Source organism: Thermobia domestica, chromosome 6 (assembly GCF_964235325.1).
Source record: "Thermobia domestica chromosome 6, izTheDome1.hap1.1, whole genome shotgun sequence".
Taxonomy (NCBI): Eukaryota; Metazoa; Arthropoda; class Insecta; order Zygentoma; family Lepismatidae; genus Thermobia; species Thermobia domestica.
The window spans coordinates 210,283,906-210,290,982 of NC_137459.1; the positions used below are offsets into that span (position 1 = coordinate 210,283,906).

The 7,077-nt window shown below is 39.8% G+C and overlaps 1 pseudogene; it reads left to right on the forward strand.

The window, feature by feature from the left end:
- Nucleotides 1-6,410: 6,410 nt before the first annotated feature.
- Nucleotides 6,411-6,824, forward strand: LOC145687435 (protein GVQW3 pseudogene; annotated as a pseudogene).
- Nucleotides 6,825-7,077: the final 253 nt, after the last annotated feature.

The following is a 7,077-nucleotide window of genomic DNA, read 5'->3' on the forward strand; positions in this document are numbered from 1 at the left end:
TCTACCACTGTTAGTGCACTTTCTCATTAGCTTCGAACCAGTAAGCCAAAGACGTTTTTCGAGACCGAGGCTAAAAGGGAGTTGAACTCCGAACGAACTTTGTAATACTGGGTGAACCAATTACGATATCACAAAAGAAAGTGTACACAATTGCTACGCCAATCTCAGAACAACAAAACATCATATAACAATATTTTATATATATATATATACATATATATATATATATATATATATATATATATATATATATATATATATATATATATAAAATATATAATCATTGGAGAAGATTGTAATTGTTATGTTTAAAATATGACAACTGAGATAGGTATTGAGAGTGTGTTGGTATTCTATATGTGAATGTTAAATACAAATAAGAAAATAATATCATAACAATAAATAAGTTACATAGTGTACTTATTTCCAGCTATTTGTCATATAGAGATTACTTCTTAACATTCTCATTACAGAATATCATTTACGTTCTTGAAATGTTATTCGAGGCATCCAAAATCAGACCGTGATTGCAGTCAAAGAACAGAAGAGCACCAAAACTGTCGCAAACATTTCCTGAGCGCCAAAAGCCACGCGAACAAGCTAAAGTTATTCTTAGAATGGAAAGCCTTCACATAGGGTTATATATTAATACTCTGATGTGAATTTGTACGACAGAAGTCACATGTTTTATAACATGGTGATGCCTTGACCGGTATTTTTCTCGCTATTTTATATATATATATATATATATATATATATATATATATATATATATATATACAGAGTGATTCAACAAAACTTACAAGGCCTATATCGCAGCTAATACTGCACGTAGAGCCGTCAGACAAAAAAATTGCATTACCAGATCGTATGTGCAGAATGCAATAAAAATAGTAGCGGGACCAGTGGCGTCTCGTTAATACCTCCAACGGGGGCCAACTTCAAAGTTTGAAATAGAAAGTGGTATAACTGTTGGAATCGTTCGAAAGGACATTAAATGTCATGCAACTTTTAGAGGACAAACTTTGTCATATCCTTTCCCATTCAGCTGCTAGAGGCATTGTTGCAGACTTGTGTCAGACTACCCGTAGGAGGCTTTTGTCTCAGCTAATAATGCACATAGAGCTGTCAAACAAACAATTGAAATACCAAATCGTTAGTCTAGAGGCCAAACAGAAATAGTAGCGACAGCAGTAACGTATCGTGAATATCTCCTACGGGGGTCATCTGCAAAATTTGACATAGAAACAGGGGTTGGTTGTGCTTCCATTGAAACAAGCGCACAATGGGAGAAACGTCGAGAGGAATCACGTTGTCATATTTTTTCTCATTGGCAGCAACACGGTCGCATTACTAGGTGAAAGTCAGATGGTGCGAGGGTGTCCTCAGTCACACCAGGCGAATGCCGCGAGGGCACGTGGAAGCGATGCCCTCGCAAACAACCACCGACACATTTGTAGGATTAACTCGGTGCCTAAGCCAAGGGTAGCGCAGACCCACAATGACGTGGACGCGCGATGTATCTTGTGTGAATACGTGCAGCATGAAATGTCTACCAAATCCGGGAGCACGTGTTAGGTGCTTGTTTGTCGTTGTTTCCAACAGCACACTTATTTATCGTTGCCAGTGATTGTGTGGTGGTACTGTTGTAGATCCAGTAGCTAACACGTACATGACCTTGCTCAAGACATAGTCTATGCGGTCTCGAATATGCAATTGCTACTATGTTAGACAGAGGGCAGAAGGAGCGCTGCTGTAGCCAAAACATGTAACACAAGCGTGTAGAATCCGAGAGTGATTAACTTCTGTAGTAGGGGGCGCGGTGGCTCAGTGGTAGAGCGTTCACCTCTGGTGCTTGGGGTCCCGGGTTCGATCCCAGCCCCTGCCAAGTGAAATTTGTGGTGGACAAACACCGTGCTCGTGGGTTTTCTCGGGGTTCTCCCGTTTCCTCCCACTTTCTTCATTCCACCATTTCACTCATCTCTCATAATCACCGTCTCCTTTAGCCTAACCGGCATAACCGTGGGACGTAAAACTCAAAGATTTCATTTTTCATTTCATTTCAATTTCTGTAGTGAGTTAAAGTTGTCCGTGTACTGGACAAGATATCATGCATTGAGTTCTACTACCCCTGCGCATTACAAACTCGTGATGGGACGAAACCGAAACTTCCACAAGCAGTGAAACCTCTGATTTTGCTGATGTTTAAGTGAATGTAGTAGGAAGTGTCAGTAGTAAATAACATGCATGCGGTATACGAAGTTGGGGGCGTTCCAAATGCTCATGATTTTAGGTGAATGCCTGGAAAATAATAGGGCTGCTGCTCGATTATACGCTGAACGCTATCCAAAGAAGAAGCTATTTCCCACAATCTGCTGGAGACATTAGCAGCACGATTGCGGCAGACAGGCAACATGCGTGGACGCTATGGTGTCCGGAGCAGAGTGGAACAAAATGAAAACGTTGCCATTGATGTACTTGCAGCTATTGCAGTAAATACTCATGTATCTTCGCGGAAGATCGCACGAGATAGTGGTATCAGTCAAGGTAGTGTCCTGCGTATTCTGTGGAAATCACATTTTCACCCGTACCACCCTTCTCTGCATCAAGAACTAAGTGATTCGGACTGTAATTTACGGCTTCGATTCTGCAAGTGGGTGGTTAATCGCGTGAGAGAACATCCGAATTTCATTCACATCATTTTATGGACTGATGAAGCGACATTCTGCAGTGATGGTAACGTGAATCTCCACAATGCACATTACTGGGCATCGGAGAACCCTCACTGGATGAGACAAGTCAATCGGCAACGCCGATGGCGCATTAATGTGTGGGGTGGGATTTTAGGGACTCAAGTCATTGTCTCATTTTTCTCAGGTTATTTAACAGGTGCACTATTTCGTGATATCTTGCGACACCATCTACTGCTGCTATTTAAAAACGTATCGCTCCATATACGTCAGACGATGCGGTTTCAATTAGATGGTTGTCCTGCCCATAATGCTGCCACGTGTAGGGAAGAGCTAAATGTTCTATTTCCAATCCACAGTTTCCTCCGCGGTCGCCCGACCTTACTTGTATGGACTATTTTTTTCTGCGGTCGAGTTTAGGACCTTGTGTATGTCAAACGACCAACTACAATTCGCAACATTCAAGACCGCATTACAACCGCATTCTTGACCATCAACGTGGCCCAGTTGGAAGCTGTTGCTCACAATTACGTACAACGAATAAATCGCTGCCTTGCTGTTCGGGGACATCACTTTGAACATTTGTGAAAGCCAGGGGGCGTCGACTACACTCCACGGAAAGTAAGCTAATTCTTTAGCTCTTTACTCATATTTCTCCAATGGCTTGATTCCAACGCCTCAGCTTTTTGTCACCATGTTTTTCCATGCTTTGGCAACATCACATGCGGTTCGTCTTTCTTCGTTGCAAACAATAGTTCCTTCTTCCGTTTTGTTATAGCATCGTTCATTTTCCCCGATCAGAGTTATCCCCATCCACTGCGCTTCTGTCAAAACAATGTGGAAACCACTCTCTTCAAATATTGCGTATGTCATTGGTTCCCTATTTAGAGCTTCATTAAACACCAGCAAATATACCTCTGCTTACTGTTACAGTATGTATCCTCCCCTGGTCTCTTGCTGACGCTATTGTTGTCGTCACTTACACGGTGTGACTCTGCGTATGTACAATTGTACGTCTCGTTCGTTTCGGACCAGTATTTACTCTTTCCTTTGGTTCAGCATCCAGAAACCCTCGTATAATCTGACTTTGACCTCGCGATGTGATCCTGTTGCTGCCACAGAAGATGAAATATGCCAACGTGTTTCCTCTCGACGTTTGTCCCATGGTGCGCTTGTTTCAATGGAGGCACAAACAACCCCTGTTTCTATGTCAAATTTTGCAAATGATCCCTGTTGGATATATTCACGATACACCACAGGTGTCGTTACTATTTTTATTGACATCTACACATAGGATTTGGTAGTTGTTCAATTGTTTGTTTGACAGCTCTATGCGCATTATTAGCTTAGATAAAGGCCTCCTACAAGTAGTCAGATACAAGTCTGCAACAACACCTCTAGCTGCTAAATGGGAAAGGGTATGACAAAATTTGTTCTCTTAAAGTTGCATGACATTTAATGTCCTTTCGAACGATTCCAACAGTTATACCAGTTTCCATTTCAAATTTTGAAGTTGTCCCCCATTGGAGGTATACATTAGACCCCACTGGTCTCGCTACTAATTTTATTACATTCTACATGTACGATTTGGTAATGAAATTTTTGTCTCAAGGCTCTACGTGCAGTATTAGCTGCGATATAGGTCTGGTACGTTCTTATGGAATCACTCTATATATACATACATACATATATATATATATATATATATATATATATATATATATATATATATATATATATATATATATATACTATGTAGCAACATTGCGTATTAACTTGGAACCATTAACATTGCTCTACGCATGCATCAATGAGTTACATCGATTGTTAAGGTAATAAGTGGTGCTAGTGTGAAAGTCTATTGACTTTAACTCTCATCTGGCACGAATCGATGTAATTATTTGATGAATTGGTAGATCTAATTTATGGTTCTTTATTTACGACGTTGCCACAAAGTCCAATTAGCGTCTCCAAACGAGGACCAACAATTTATACAAATATATATATATATATATATATATATATATATATATATATATATTAGACTTGTAGAATAGTGCTCTGTAGTCCGAGGGCGCCATTTTTAAAACACCGATGTATATACAGTGTCTCACCTAACTTTGTGATCTGAAATATTTCCGAAATGACCAAAAATGTGACAAATTTAGTTATTCAAGAATGTATACATGTCAGGAGCCTATCAAACTTTGAGAACAGCAAGTGCCCCCAGTTTCCCATCGTAGGGATCCCGGAGCCAACTTGAAAATTTCAAATGGAATCCCTATTTTTTGTGTGGAATCTGTTTCTGTGATCAAAAATAGGAAACTTTTGCTCGAAGCACTTTTTGTTGTTCTACTAGAGGGCGCTGTAATCAGAAAAATAAATAAATAAAAAAAAATATCATTTTACGTCCCCCAACTCTGGGATCTGAAATATTTCCGAATTGAAAAAAGTGAAGATCTAGTTGTCTAAGAACATACATATATCAGGGACATATAAATTATGTGAGCAATTGCCCCAGGTGTCCAATCGTATGACCCCGGGGCCAACTTGAAAACTTCAAATGGGAATCCCCAATTTGTATTCATGATTCTGATTCTGCGATCAAAAATAAGCAACTTTTGCTCGAAGTACTTTTCCCTTATTCTACTAGAGAGCGCTGTAATCGAAAAAAAAAGCATTTTAACGTCTCCCAACTCTGAGACCTGAAATATTTTCGAAATGAAAAAAAAGAGTGACAAATCTAGTTACCTAAGAATATGCACATATCAGGAACCTAGACATTCTGTGAACTGCAAGTGCGCCCAGAGGTAATATAATAAGGGCCCAGAGGCCAACTTGAAAAATTCAAATAGAAACCCCCTATTTTTGTTGCAGATTCTGATTCTACGATCAAAAATAAACAATTTTTACTTGAAACACTCTTTCGTTATTGTACTAGATAACGCTGTAATGGCAAAAAATGAATATCAACGTAAATTGTCCCTAACTCTGCGACATGAAATATTTCCGAAAGGGCAAAGAAAAAGTGAAAAATCTGGTTACTCAAGAATATACACATGTCAGGGGCCTAAACAATTATGTAAACAGCAAGTGCTCACATGGGCCCCATCATAGGACCCCAGATGCCAACTTAAAAATTTCAAATGAAAGTCCCATATTTTTGTTGTAGATTCTAATTCCCCAATCGAAATTAAGCAACCATTACTTGAAGCGCTTTTTCGTTATTCTACTAGATGACGCTGTAATAGCAAATAATAATAATATATACTCCTACGGACGTACGTCTGCTGAGGCTGACGAGAAACTTAATTCCTCGAGAAATACACTTGCAGTTTATTTACATGTTCAGTAGTTTCAGGATATCTATTCTACTAATATAAATTAAAGTTGTCTTCATCTCCCTAAAAATTCAAATATAAACCCTCAGATGTTTCTTAGGTTTACACATGAACGCAATAATCTTATGACTTTAATGTATTTTCAGATAGAATTATCATTTTATGAAAGCAGGAAAAGGAATACATATATACGAGGTTTGTCCGAAAAATACGTATAAATGTTGAATAATAACTTTATTTTACAGGTTGCAGTCACCGCCATGGGGCACTACTGCTGTAGCCAATCCCATCAACGCTCAGTTCGAGTCAGAGCGCTCTGCGTGTCAGTAAGAGTGTGTGGCTGCTTGTTGAAAGTTACCCTGTTTCACCTGCCGTCGGCATGGAGCTCTCTCTGATTGAGGAACAGCGCATCAACATCAAGTTTCTTGCAAAGCTAGGTAAGAATGGCCGTGAGATTTTTGAGTATTTGAAACAACTGTACGGAGACAATTCTCTGAAGGAACCAGCCGTGAACAAGTGGTTAAAAAGGTTTCGGGAAGGCCGAGAAGACGTGAAAGGATACCCTCGCCCAGGACGCCCGTCGACATCGAGTTATGATGAAAATGTTGAACGAATTCGAACTTGTGTTTTTAAAAACCGTAGATTGACAGTCAGAATGACTGCTGACGAGCTGTCAATTCCCAAAACAATCGTTCATGAAATTCTGACACAAAAACTTGAAATGAAGAAATTGTGTGCAAAACTCGTACCGAAGCTCTTGTCTCCAGAACAGAAAGCAAAGAGGGTTGAGTGATGTGAGGATTGGTTGGAAGCAGAGGAAAGAGGGGACTTTCTCAACCGACTCATCACTGGAGATGAGTACTGGTTTTATGAATTCGGTGTGGAGCTCTAATCTCAAAGCAAGGAATGGAAGCTACCAGGAGAACCGAGAACAAAAAAGTCGCGAAAAGCAAGATCCAATGTGAAGACAATGTTGATTGTTTTCTTTGATTCTAGGGGCATTGTTCATAAGGAATTTGTCCCTACCGGCACGAGTGTGAACGGAC